Source organism: Pinus tabuliformis, chromosome 9, assembly GCF_031772625.1.
Source record: "Pinus tabuliformis cultivar Carrire ecotype Pingquan chromosome 9, CPIR1, whole genome shotgun sequence".
Taxonomy (NCBI): Eukaryota; Viridiplantae; Streptophyta; class Pinopsida; order Pinales; family Pinaceae; genus Pinus; species Pinus tabuliformis.
Window position 1 is genome coordinate 1,267,643,352 of NC_142307.1, and position 15,182 is coordinate 1,267,658,533.

Sequence of the window (15,182 nt, forward strand, 5' to 3'; positions counted from 1 at the left end):
CCTCTTTGTAGCACTACCACTTTGCAAGACAAAGAAGAAATGTGAAATATATGTGCAACCAACTAAATAAGTGGGCAAGGTTGTTGCAACATATATAGGTGGCCATGTCGTGATTCAAAAGGAGGTGTTGGCCCACTCCTCTTTTCGATAATTTGTCAACCTTTGAATTTGATTCCCCGTGAATGTGATCAAATGATATGACCCTAAAGATTCTAATAAGCTCCATAATTTTAATCATCCTTTGATCCAATAAAGAAGTGTACAAGGAAGTATAACCATTCATCCAATCTAAAACAACCTTTGAATCCCCTATGACTTGTAAGTTTAAATTGTTGAAGTGACACAATTAAAATGACTAACATAAATGACTAATTCATATTATTGTAATTTTTGTTAGGTAGTCATATTTTTGTTCCTAGACTAAATTATTCATTCATGTTAGTCATTTTTAGTAGTATTACTTATTAGCTAGTCGTATATTTTAACTCGTGACTATATTAGTCATTTATGTTAGTCGTTTTTAGTTGGGTCTCTTAATATTGCTAATTTTTGGTAGTATTTGTGGTGACTAACATTTTTAGTCACCTAGTCACTAATTCCACCATTTTCTACTAGTGCTTGTTGTCCTTGGTTCACTTCTGCTAGCGAGTACACTCCATTCACATGTTTGATGGAAAAGTTGAAGTGAGAAAACCATCAGACAACTCACTTGTCATGCTAGGAATAGAAGAAAGACTCTTGGAGTTGCAAGGAACGTTTGCTCGTGCACATAACCATGCATACAACTCTTAGTATAATGAAGGTACATTTCCATCTAGTCTTTTATGGCATGCAAGATTTGGACATCTGAACTATGACAATATTCGTTTATTGAAGAGAAACAATGTTACTGGTTTGCCAACCATTCCAAGGAAACTTAAGCAATGTGATGCTTGTATCTTAGGAAAACATAACAAATAACCATTTCATGATTATATTTCTAGAGCACGTAAAAATATTGATTTGATTCATTCTAACTTGTGTGGATGGAAGTTTATATTAAAGTTTAGCAACCTTGGTGAATCTTACGAGTCCCTATTTTAAAATGTTTGATGATAATTTTGTAAAAATATGTAGATTTCTAATTATTTTATATTAGACAATATATAATATTGGTGATTTTTAAGGTAAAATAATTTTATACTATAAAATTTGGGAGAATTCATTTTTAGAAAAATGGAAATTGGCAAATCGTTTTTTTGGAAAAAGCATGGAATATTAGACCACCTGCAAATATTAGCCCCTAAAATTTTCCCTGGTCAAAATGAGAAATATCCAATACCAAGATAACAAGTCTAGCCCTCCTCCAAGTCACCTCCAAGGGTTAATGTCAATGTTGGTCAAACTGCTCCAATTTTGGTCAAAGCTATGAAATTAAAACTTCTAACAAGGTGTGTTGAAAATTGGTTTGCAGATACAAATTACATCTTGAAGGCCCTCTTGTTGTAGAGAAAGTAATATTGTTGAAAATTTGGTCAGAAGTGCGTTGAACCACGTTTGTTGTTGCAATTGCGACAACCATTATATATATGTTTTTATTTTTGTTTAAATCCAGTTATATATTTGTTATATATATATATATATATATATATATATATATATATATAGATATAGATATTTCATATATGTTATTTAATGTTATTTATATATGTGTTATTATTTCCATTATCATAGTGCAAATTTACATTGAATACTATTACAAAAAGTATCCTATAAATTTTTTATTGGAAAACATAACATAAATCATAATTATTGTGGTGAAAAGAAAATTTAAAAGACGAAATAATGGTATGAAATATAAGAATTTATTAATAATAATGTATCATATTTTCTCATACTAAATGTGGAAGAGTCCCAAATTAGACTAGTAGAAGAATATGGTAACAAATTATTGATGGATGACTTTAGAAAGCGCATTTAAACCTTTATCCCCTATGAATGATCCCACCATATATGTTTCTAGCCTTTTAAAAATAATTGAAAGTTACTCACGGTGATGCTAAGTAGAAGGATTTAAACATTTGTTGGGCACACTTGGTACCAAGTATTCATGATACCTAAACACTACTTTGTTGTGCCACTTCACCATTTCACAACCCCTACTTGTTTCTGCTGATTGCGCCAAGTGCTAGTTCCAACATCTCTTCGCTAAGTTCTTGCCCAAGAACCCCTTTTCTAGAATATAGATCCCATGCAAACAATATCTAAGCTATAGGATACAAAGGTATTAAATCATAGGCCTTGAGATTGAGTGACAAGTCCAGTTTAAGTTTCACTGATTGACCTAATTCCATCAAGAGTTCTTGCAGATACCATTTAAAATACATATACAGTTCCAGTTGATTAAAATCCTGTAACTTAATACCTGGAGATCCAAACCCCGCTGCTTGTAGATCCAAAACCCTAGCCACTTGGAGATCCAAACCCCATCGCTTGGGGATCGAAACCCCTGGCTAGATAAACTAAAAAATGCTAAGACTAGGGTTTTTCTTGATGTTTTTGTTGCTGCTGTAAGTTCCTCATAATACCTTTGCCTCCATGTTTCCCAAATTTATTTATTAAATGCATCCCTGAAACATCTTCTAATTCGTTCATTTCCATGCATTTTGACCCAATACTCTATTATGTTGTCTTGACACTTTGTTTCCTTGACACTCCCTAGCAACCATCAGCCTTGATTATGGGGCCTATCTCGAAGGGGATCAAAAGAGTCAGACCCATGATCTCCCCAACCTTTGGGGGAGAGATCTCATGTCTAGCTCAAAACCAACTAAGATAATCCTTGGGGCTTTCATTTCATTAAATATAATTAGATACTTGTTATTTAAAAAAATATGTAAAATACTATAAGTCACTAAAACTATTACAATCATAATTTATGATGAAATATTTTGTTTTGATATTGATTGAATATTCAAATTCATTCATCTATAACCCATCTTCCACGAGCTTGAATATTCTACTTAACACTCATTGCAATAGGTGATGTTCATAAGGGTGAAGAAGGGGGATTGAAATCAGTAAAATGAATCATATATCATCAATTGTCACCTTTAGGTCTAGTGCCATATAACCAAGAATTCATGGGAAGGTCACCCATGCCAAGACTCCTCCAAATCTCATAGACTTAACCATGATCTTTTCTCAATAGTCAAGCTCACTTAGCTTGCTACCCCACCCACAAATTATTAACAATCATCATGCCTTGTAAACTATTCACTTAAAGCTTCTTTCTCTTTATATAAACAAATAGTTTCAACATTCCAACATTATGAAATACCATTATTATAATATTAATTGCATATTTGAATCCATTAATCTATAACATATATCCAATGTGCCTCCTTCACTAATAATGAGCTTCTTATGAGGTTAAATAATCCATTTAGAATTTTTTTTGGTATCAAGTGATGCTCACATAAGTGAAAAATAAAATTGAAATGTGCCAAAAAATCACATAACATCCATTTTCACTTTTCAAACATATGAAATAGAGGAATGATGTCAAAGAATGAGGCTTTTAGAGGATGCACGATGACACTCAAGTACTTCCATGGTGGTTCCATTCCATCGGATCTTCCCTTGCCCTCAGCCCCTGACACCGGGTGAGTTCATTCTTCATTTCTTTTCGAGGGTTTTTCTTTTTATGCTTTGCATTTCATCTCCTTTAAGGGTATGTGAAATGATGATTTACAGTGAAATTTGTGGGCTTAGCAATGGTTTAAAACTCTCATTGGATGACATGCGTAAATATTAGGGAAAAATGACCTGATAAGGGAACCTATATACAAGTCATTGGGAGAAGAAAAATTGTCTTTACATTCTATTGTTATGGTCATTGCTATTTTTTTCTTAGGGTTTGATCTGAAGTGTGTATATCTCCTTTGTTTGTAGAGTTTTAAAGGGCATAGATAGGAGCATACACAAGAAGAAAAACAATGGAACAAGTTGGGGTGGTTCTATTAACTGAGTTTATGTTGTAGTTGATCATCATGGTAGGTAGGGTTCTACAACCAATCTACAACAAGGTTTTGAAGACAAGTTATTCTCCTCCTCAGCCACCTCAGTATTCTCCTCCTTTCCAGCATGATATTGGATTAGCTGCTAATTAGGATCATGGTTCAAACCTAGCCTCCCATCATCAGACACCATTTGGTCACTAGTTTGCTACCCCATTGCAACAAATAGTGAAACTGGTGTCAAGTTCATGATGGGTCGTGGTAGCTCAACAATTTGCAGTTAGTAGATCCGATGGGCATGCCTTTTTATATGCTACAAAAACTCCAAATGCCTGGGCTACTCCCCGAGAAATAGATTCATCAAGAGATGAATTGGCTAGAAATGATAATGTATCAGATCCACCTTTGTTTGCACAGATAGTTCTGTCAAGATTCGCTTAGGCCAGTGCATTTGACAAAGTTTCATCTTGCAGTTGGAGGTCTAGATGACCTTCAGGTGTTGAACATAATTCTGAGCAATTTAGAAACTATCATCAACGTTTAGATTCATTGCATGAAACTAGAAAAGTTGGATTGGATTTTGGAAATTTTACCTATGGGCTTAGTGAGCACAATAACATTGGCTGACGAGCTAAAACCCCAACTAGTTTTCCCAAGGCAAGGCCAATGACACTTGAGATGAAAGACAAGAAAGAAAACAAACTGGAAAGGCTTCTCAGAGTGAAGAACCCCCAATGTGTTCAAGAATTTCTAAAAACCCTATGGTAGTCATAACACATTGTATGTCTTCCTTCGATCTCTGGGATGATAAGGAAACTAAACTCAGAGCCAAAGAACCCCAAGAAGAGTTCTCTGGCCCCTGATAAACGTCCTCAGGCCCTGGGATGGCCAAAACTAGAGGACCCAAATAGTGCACGGCTAGAGCAGGTGTTAGGGCCTTCGAACTGCTAGACGACCGCCTATTGAATTCTTAACTTTGCTTGCTAAAGACCAGGTAGGCCTAGAAACCGTGGTATGGTGACCTTCTAAGCTGAATTCCAAATGTGAATGGATAAAATCCTTGGGACTAGCCCAAATTTGTTGAAAACCCCCTTCCTCTGGTTCATAATCCACCAACTCCTCCTCCTCCATGTGGGTCCAATAGTAAGCAACTGACATCTCATATGAAAAGCATATTTGACAAGTAGTTGTGTGTCTTCAAAGGGTTTATCATGGCAGTCATCTCTGCACTTAAAAAATATATATCATGTGGATAAAAAACTCATGGTTACCATTTAATCTTATTTTGTATTTTGACAAGGATATCAAAGCCTGACATTGTCCAGAGCCCGTTCACTCTTCGTCAAAACTACGCCTTGCTCTAGTTTGAAACTCGATGACCCTTTCTCTGCCTATAATTTTTTCATGGGCCTCTAGGGTTTCTTCAGTGTTGAATTCCTCTTCCATGGTAGAGATTTTGTAATTTCCTCTTTAACATTTTGACTCTGTCAAAATAAAATAAAAATTAAAAAATTAAAAGCATAAAAATTTATAATTAAACCAATCTAGATCCATCTTAACTCTAGATCTACCAAGTTTTGAGAGGGATGAATCAAATCTCTTGAGGTGCAAACCTCTTTTAGAGTGAAAAGAGATTTGATCCCTTTGGGCAATTGGTAGATCCAAAATTAAGATGGAGCAAGACCGATTATATATAATGAAAAGAATAAAAAAAATGACATGGTTTCCACCTTTCTTTTGAAAAATATTATAAATATGTTTTCACTTTTTTTTTTAAAAACATTAAAATATTTATAATATTTGAATAACTTAAATATAGATATATATACATATATATACATATATATACATATATATATTTGAATAATGTTTTAACATTCTGATACAAGTTTTTGACCCTTCTGATTAAAATGCGTTGACTCATTGAATATCATTTTCCCACTCCATTTAAATTTACGAGGGTATTGTCCATGGAGGATTGGCGGGCAAATCAAACATGGTTAACATTTTGTTACCAACACAGTAGGGCAGAGCTACATGAGGGGAGCCATTACACCCTTTCATCAATACCAATAGTACATTGGAGAGTTTGACTCACGCAAAGATGATGAAGCAATTATTCAGTTTTAAGAAGAAGAAGGTTGGCCTAATTCCTCCATCCATGGAAGAGGCCTATGAGAAGGTAAGCATTTAAGCCATTATTTACTGTAGCTTCCATGGATGATCAGACATAGTAGATTTGATGAACAGATAGGTCTACTAATGTACAGATCTGCATGAGCTTAACTAGTCCTACCCATACCTACTTGTTGCTTACTCTATTCAGATCGCTCACGCAGTAGTTTGGTTATAGCTCTTAGTTAGAGGAAAGAGATGGGATTCAGTTCCGTTTATAGAATAAATGTGAGCTACAACATTCCTAAAACTATATTCCACATCAGCAGCCATACCGATAGTGGTAGAAGCTCCCATCACCTAAGCCATGAAATCCAATACCACCTGAGTGAAAGCAGCAGAAATAGGCAAGACTGTAGATCAAATGCATGTTGTAAATAACCCAATTCTTATAGCAAAAATGATTAAAGACTGTTAATTTATTTTTTGGTTGGGGTAGATGAACAAGAGAGCAATGTGATTAATGAAAATATCATGAAATTGGACATGGAGCTCTACATATACAAAGAGCAGCTCAAGAAGACCTAACCCAGTCCTTCTCACATCACTATAAAGCACGAGCTATGCACATCCTAAAGAAGAAAAAAAGTATGTATATATGCTCTACATTTTTAACATTTGTGTGGGTTTTAATCTGTTCAAAATAACTATGTTTTAATTACAGAAAACAAAATTATGCACAACTGAATTTTGAGAATTTGGATACAAAATGTAGAATTGAGTGGTGCCTGAAGCGTTGTTGGGTGGGGGGGAATTTCTAACCAGTGAGTTTGGGGGTTCAAATACTACTGGCAAAAAAACAGAACTCATAAGCTAAGGTGGATGTCCTAGGTCGTGTTGTGTGGAGGGGGGTGTTGGGGGTTTGAGTCCAGCTGGAAAAGGATACATAGACTCATAAGCTAAGGTGGTTGTCCCATGCCTCTGTTACCTTTCAACATAACAGGGACCTATAGACCTGCCTGACCTTAAAACCAATACTTCCCATGTAAAAACTGTAGAAAAAATATACTGAATCTGAAATTTCCACCTCACTAATGTGAGGCCATGGATCTACTTCATAGAGTTTCCAACAATGGTGCTTAAACTATTTTCTTCAACAACCCTACAAGAAATATCAAATCTACCCAACACTACTAGTCAAACTCAAGAGTGTAGACCACAAAGACTTCACGCATATATCATTTCAGCAGCCCTAAGGGAAAGATCTATCTCAGTACATAGATATGAAAATCACTTCATTTACAGTGGAAATATAACAACAACAAAGAGATTTGAAAGCTTCATTAAGCATGCTAAAATCAACATAGAATCTAGTGTTGTTGTCCCAATAAATCAACATACTAAAACAACCCTTGAAAAAAATAAAATTGGAAATCACAAATTTAGGACAACAATGGCACACTTCATATTATCAGAGTAATGAAGATAAAGTAAAATACCTCAACTCATCCAATGCTGGTACAAAAATTCCTTTCAGTACATCTTGAGCAAGGACTCTTCAATACATCCTTAACCCTAGCTAGGGCTTCCACAATCACTGCAAATTTGCAACCCTAACCAACATTACAAAGGCCAAGCAAGGCATCCCAACAAGCTCTACAAGACAATCTCTTTAGCTTCCAAACAGGCCATCATCACACCAACTATCAAACCCCAAGATCTCCCACTTGCAGTTGTATCACAGAAGCTATCAGAGCGATTCACACACTTGTGACCCATAAGCTATAATACTCAACACTTGCATCCCACAAGTCAAGGAACCCTAGTGCTAGTATCCCACAAACATTAATCCTTGTTACAAGTGTAATACATGATCTTCCAAGATTTTCCAAATAGCTAGCATCACACCAACTATCAATCTCTAAGATACAAAGTAGTTACTCTTAACAAAGTCACTTTCCTCCCTTTATATATGCTACAATCATATGCTAAGTCAAGCAACCCTAGGCTAAGTTCACAAGCAACTAGCTTAAGTCAACAAGGAAAGCCCTAGATGGAGCTCTCCTCAGAGCAAGGTGTCCACATATCACACTATGGTTTTTTTGAATCCAAGGTGGTCACCTTCCAAGCTAGGTGTACACATGTCAAGTGCTCCTCCTCCAAGATGGTGCAATCTCCAATCAATGGTCCTCAACTCAAACTATGTGTAAGGTGGTAACATGCTTCAAGGGCCAAGCACCCAACCTCCAAGTGCCTAACACCCCCCTTCAGACTAGTTACTCCACATGCCAAGAGCCAATGCTCCTCAACAAGTGCACCCTTGTAGAAGATGCCAAATGCACCACGTAAGCCAACTACCACATCAAGAAGTGTGCCTCCCTAGTAGTGATCCCAAGGAAAGCATACATCTAATCTAAGCTCTCCAAATGTAAGTAAAAAATAAACAAAGGGGCCAAGAAACCACAAGCCCTATACATACCATGAAAAGTGCTTTCCTAGCTAGCTGAAAACACTTTCGAACCAAAAGATGTTACTATTATCCACATCACCAACAATAATAACACAAAAATGGAAAACCCCTTGCACACAAAATAAAGAAAACTCTCCTCTTACCAGATGTCCCTAGACTTGTGCATCCAGTCTTTTGATTTTCCATATGCTTGCCACATCCTTCCAAAGCTTGCCTCTTCTAAACCGTTGAACTATAGCATCAGCCCAATTGGATTTGATCTCCTATCACTATATTTTCTAGAAAATGCATGTTTACAAGGCCTAATAGAACCAAAATCAACTGAATTGTTCATAGATGATGGATCAAGAAATTCTAGAAGATTTTACTAGTTTGAATATTCAATAACCTTTTGCATACTTAAAATATTTGTAACGTTGCAATATAAATCACCCATGTTACATCAAAATTTTAAAATTTAAAGCTTAATCAACAGACTAAACAAGAATAAAATTGTGATGTGTGGCAGTTCTAGAATTCTGCTATGGTTGAAAGTGAATGGAGCATTCTCACCCATTAAAATCTAGCACCATGCTTCAAACTTGTAGTAGAAAGTTGAAATGAAAACACTAAAGAGAATCAAAGGGAATTTTATGATGAGAATGCCTAATCCTAAAAACAGAATCACATGAAAATCTTGTAATCTTTCCTTCATGGGTGAGGCCACAGGAAATTAACATAGCCCAGCCACAATCATGATCATTGGTGTTTTCCCTTGTAACTATCAAATTGTAATAAAATATTTATTAATACAAATAAGGCATAGATTGAAGTGAATTAGGAAAGTCTTTTAAGACATTGGTTTCAAGTTTCTCTGCAATTTACTTAGGAAAAAGAAAACCTCTATATGTAATGTTTTAAATCTTGACATTTTAAAGTAATTGAAGGTAATGAATGGTCTTTTCAACTATAAAATCCCTGTGGATATTGGTATTGCAGGAGTTTGAAGTTTTAAATGACTTGAGGACTGAGATGGAACAACTACAACAAGGAATGATAAACATGCAACGCATGTTGAATGCTTGCATGGATATGTAGCTAGAATTGCAGCGTTCTATTAGTGTTATAGCACCATTTACCACTCTTGGTAGATCTGATGCTCTGATTATGGGCTAGGGCAACCCTTCCTTCTAGACTTGGTCCAAAATCTAAAAAACATTGTTTTATTTGCTATACGCTACTTTTCCCTGTGATAAAAGAGAGTACACGAGGGTCAGCATATACCCAACCCATGTACATGTGTTAAAACACTTGAAAGTAATAATTTTCCTTAATTTTAGGCGGAGTTCATGGGTTTTACCTATTACTCACCTCCTATAGCCCATGGCCCAACTATTCCCCAACTGAAAAAACTAATTTGGAGAAGTATAAATAAACCTCCATGGGAAGGCCTTAAGGGAGAAGAAAAGGAGATATTGATATTATAGTTGATTTATCCTTGATTGAGTATGATGAAATACTTGTGCCTCCTACACTCCCCAAAGCTTTAGGAAAGCCTTGTTTCCCCTTTTGAGATATCCTTGTGTATAATGATGGAGGAAGATTGCTGAGGCCGGGAAAGGACGAATCTGGAGAACGGTTCCACTTGGAGCTGGAGGAAGACTCAGGTTGTAGTTTTCCACCTTTCTTGTAGCTTACATGAATAAAGAAATCTTGTTATGTTCCTGATATTAAAACATGTTTATGAATTGCTCTATATTGTGATTTGTTTATAAATCTTATATTGATGCATAATTGTTCATTTGTTTTTATGATCTAACATATATATCATGAATATGCTTTATTTTTATACTACTGTATATGCTTTGTTAGAATAATTTATAGGTTTCAAAGGCATCAGGAGAAGCAAAGGATTTGCACCTTGTGAGATCTACCCAAACATTTGACCTCCGGGTAAGGACACTTCTTCCTAGTTCAGTGGAATAAGCATTTAGATTGTTTGTCTGAGCATTTCTAACTGTTGTTTGCCCTCCAATCTGTTGGAGTTTTCAACCCAAGACCCTAGGGTGTTCTCGCCTACAACAGTTAGGTAGGAAGTTTCTTCTCCTCTAAATTGTTCAAGCCAAGGCCAAGGTGAGTATGGTCTATGGAAATATGATTATGAAAACTGAACATGTTAAGATTGGGGTGAGGTATCCTTGTACTAGTATTAGTATAAAAGAAAGGTTGAATCAATCTTGTTGAGATTAATTATATGGTGAATTTAGCAACACAGTAGGGGACTCCTTGAGATAGATATCACATATAGAAAAAAAATCAACAAATTTTTGCTGAACTCTAGCTTGAGAAAAGACAAGATATGGTGAATTGTACTGAAATGAACACAAATGAAAAGTTATGAGCCTCGAAATAGTAAGCAGGGGGATTACAAAAGTATATTTCAAGATAGATGAATTGAAAAGCACATGCAAAACCACATAATAACGGGAACATGAAGGAGATTACAGAAGACCTAGATAGAACAATGGATATGACATTTTATGGCCTAAAGTAGTAGAAAACAAAATTGAAATGTTTTTGTCTTTTAAATTAGGCAAATGGATGCAAGATATTTTGATGTTTATGCTAGTTGACATAGTAATTGTCCAATTAGTGGTATAGTTAAGTCATCCTATATAAGTCGGGGACTTGACACTAGATGCAGTCGGTCTCTAGTCAGGGATTTGGAGGATCACTTCAGTTGGGACTTGTTTCAGAATAAGTGAATTGTTGAAGGTTGAACCAAAGGTCATGGAGAGTGATAACTCTTGTTATATGTTGTAAAGAGAGGGGGTCGTGCTGAAGGGGCACTCACCTAAATATTGGTGTTTTCACTTTGTAAAGAGATGGGGTCATGCTGAAGGGCTCAAATTTTGGTGTTTTCACATTATAAAGAGGGGCAATCACACTAGAGGGCCATCCTACCAAATTTTGGTGTTGTGATCTAAATTTTGGTGTTTACACTTGTTTAATAATAAAGAAGGTTGCGAGTTGTTTCATGCAAAAAAATGATGTTTGGTTTAATTGTTGAAGTATTAAAGAAGATGATGAATGTGGCAATACTTTACTTGGTTCTATAGTGTTGTTATGATATTTCTCTAAATAACAAATATAGATTGTTAATAACAAGTATCATATTATGAGACATAGTCTTGGTGAAGTAACTTTGTTCTAGTATTAATTGGTTGTGAATCATGTCGGTGTTGCACACTCAATGATCATAGTGCACCAAATACGTCATGTAACTATGTATAGCCTCTAGGGTCATGAAAAGTGGGCAAAAAAGTAGGCCAAACAACATATAGACATAAAACCAATCACAACTTAACATTTTTGGCACGGGCTCATGTGCGTGGACTGGCAACAAATTGTAATTTGGTGTTTGTGGGGCACATGCACACATAATAAAATTTGGTGTTTTTAGGGAATTCCTGCACATAATAAAATTTGGTGTTTCCACGTCATGCCTGCAAAAAATGAGGAGGTAAGGCACATGGGAGTGTTGGGAAATAAGGCAGGCCAAACAATGGATAGGAATAAGGTCGGTCACAACTTAAAATTTTTTGGCATGACCTCTTGTCGTCACCAAATTTGGTGTTTCCATGATGCACCTACATGGAAAAAAAAACATTGTTTCCATGACATGCCTCCACGAAACAATGAGGCAAGACACAAGGAAGTACTAGACAACAAGGCATGTTGAATGAAAAATAGGCACAAGGTCGGTTACAACTTAGCATTTTTGGCATGCCCTCATGTGCATGACTGAGCAATGGAACAAAATTTGGAGTTTTATATCCCTACACACACAAAACAAAATATGGTGTTTTCGAGGCACATGCACATGGGACAAAATTTGGTGTATACAAGGCATGCTCACATAGAATGAAATTTGGTGTTTGTATGATGTGCTCGCACATAATGGAATTTGATGTTTGCAAGGTGCCCTCACACCGAATGAAATTTGGTATTTCTAGGGCACTTTGGCACAGAACAAAATTTGGTGTTTTTAAGGTGCACTTGAATGGAACAAGATTTGATGTTTCCATGCATGGCATGAGATTTTGTGTTTCCAGGGTGTGCCTGTAAAAAATGAAATTTGGTGTTCCCGAGGAGAGCCTACATGGAACACAATTTGGTGTTTTCATGTCACACTTGCAAGGAACAAAATTTGGTGTTTCCACAACATGCCCACATGAAACAAGGGTGTAAGGCACAAGGGAAAACTAGGAAACATTGTGGGTAGAATAATGGATAGGCATAGGGTTGGTCACAAATTAGCATTTTTTGGCACAACCTAACATCAACACCAAATTTGGTGTTTCCAATTTCAACCTGCATGGAATGAAATTTGGTGTTTCAATAACATTCCTGTGTGAAATGAGGAGCTAAGTCACAATGAAGGCTGCTTCTTGGCATTCCTATCCTATGTATTTGTGGTTCAATGGCTAGAGAAGAGGTCCATACTACCATCACATTTTCCCTGCATGGAAACTCAATTTTCCGTCCTCAGAGATGTTGAATGAGGCCAAAGTTCTTCAAATCCTTTGAAACTTTCATGAAATTTGGTCTTCTAAGAGGCATTTTCCCCAGGGAGAATCTAAAGGCTCTCAATCAACAAAGTTGACGATCTTCAGGGCCATCCTCTGGATCAGAATCAATATTTTTTTTGTGTCTCCGAAGTTTTGCAAGGCCTTTGCTAAGTCCCTTGGTTGGAACCTCTCTCTCTTGGAAAAGTGCATCATTATATTCTTCCCATAATTGATCCATTTCTTCATCATTCAAGGAACTTTCTGCAGAATTCAAATTCTGGCTTTTTGAAGAACTACTTGTTGATTTCCCACTTAAGATGTCCACATAGTTCAGGTGTTCAAGGATTTTTAATTGAAGGTGAAATTTGGCTGTAAACTTTACTTGAACCCATTGCTCGATCCTATAAAAGTTTGCCTGCAAGTATTCCCTTCTAGAGGTTGTGCTGCTCTTGATAGAGCTTACAAGCAAGAGTTTTCTTACAGTCTTTTTCTTTAATGGCTAACTGGTTTTTCCGAGCTACAAATAGGCCCATGTTATTATGGTCCTTTTCTTAGAGCCTATCCATGGTAGGAAACTCCTCTTCTGAGTCACCAAATGGGAAGCTCCTGCATGACTTGAATACACATTGTTAAAGACCATGAAGTACGTGAGATGAGTCTGCTTCATTGCCACTATCAACCACTCTATTATTTTTTTCTAAAACCTATGACAAGTCTGGAAGCTTTACAACATATAATTATTCACTACTGCCAACAGGGGTCTCAAATACATTAGCCTAAAAATCACCCACATCACAAGTAGGTTTATCCATCTCATCAATCTATTCTTCAGAGTCCTCAAATTATGACATCTGAGAAAAATCATGCCTGCCCGTACTTTCACACTTGGCAGTTAATGGAAATTCCCCTGGATTTTTAGCCTCAAAATAGAGTGACTCAAGGTGAATTAATGCACACTCTCTTGAAGTCTTGGCTTCTTGTTCATCACCATATTCTCCATCCCCTATTGTTCCAATTCTTGAATTCATTATCTCTTATTCATACTGTCTCAGTGTAGCCTCCATGAATGCTTCAACAATGGTCTCTAATTCATATGGGACACTGAAATCCAGCTTAACACTAAGCTCAACAACCAGTCTGTCCATCAACACTTTTATCTTATTCAATATAATGTTTTAGCATGGATTCAGAGTATCATCCTCTGCCATTGCAATTACATTGTTCCCACACTCCTCAAAACCAACTAGAAGCTCCTCCTTCGCTTTAATTAATGCTTTGTTATACCTGTATATAAAACTGTTAAGGTAAAATACATTTCAAATGAAAAGTAGGCTGCTCTTTTCATGTGTATGACTTCTAGTGACTGATAAGAATGGTGCTTTGTCTGGACACTTTTTAATAAACAAATTTTCTTCAATTTTTCTCTGATTATCATCGCAATATATATATATATATATATATATATATATATATATATATATATATATATATATATATATATATATATATATATATATATATATATATACGTTAGGTATTTTTGGACTGGGACTTCACTCATTGAAAATCCCATCTACCAATTTATGTTTTAGGATTTTATAAATAGGACATTATATCCTTTATATGGTCCATCGCTTGCATTCAATGAAAAATGGATTCCCATTCCTTCATAGCTATAGCCAAATCTTATTTCACACTAGGTATGTCACAAGAAATTCTATGGTTTTTTTCTTTGAGCCTATTTCAATCTTGGGCTGATCTAATTTCTCCCAATTGTTTGTCTTTGAAAAGATACATATATTACAACTATAAAACTGCACAGTTATATCTCTTGGTATATTTAAGATGACTTTGTGTTAAATTGAATATGCTAATTTTAATGCAACCACGCATCAACCGATAAGTATCACACTATTTGGGCAATCAATTTATGGCTATTAAGAGGATTGTATCTCAACTTCTCCTTCTTGTGGTTCCTAGGGGTTATGGAGTGTTGTGACCTCTTTTGAGAATTACACAAATCAGTTCCTCTTGGAGAAACCTACTTTA

The 15,182-nt window shown here is 35.9% G+C and overlaps 1 pseudogene; it reads right to left on the reverse strand.

Annotated features, from left to right (window-relative positions):
- Nucleotides 1–14,278, reverse strand: part of LOC149153161 (receptor-like protein kinase THESEUS 1) — a 52,915-nt pseudogene extending 38,637 nt beyond the window's left edge.
- Between the last annotated feature and the right edge of the window lie 904 nt (nucleotides 14,279–15,182).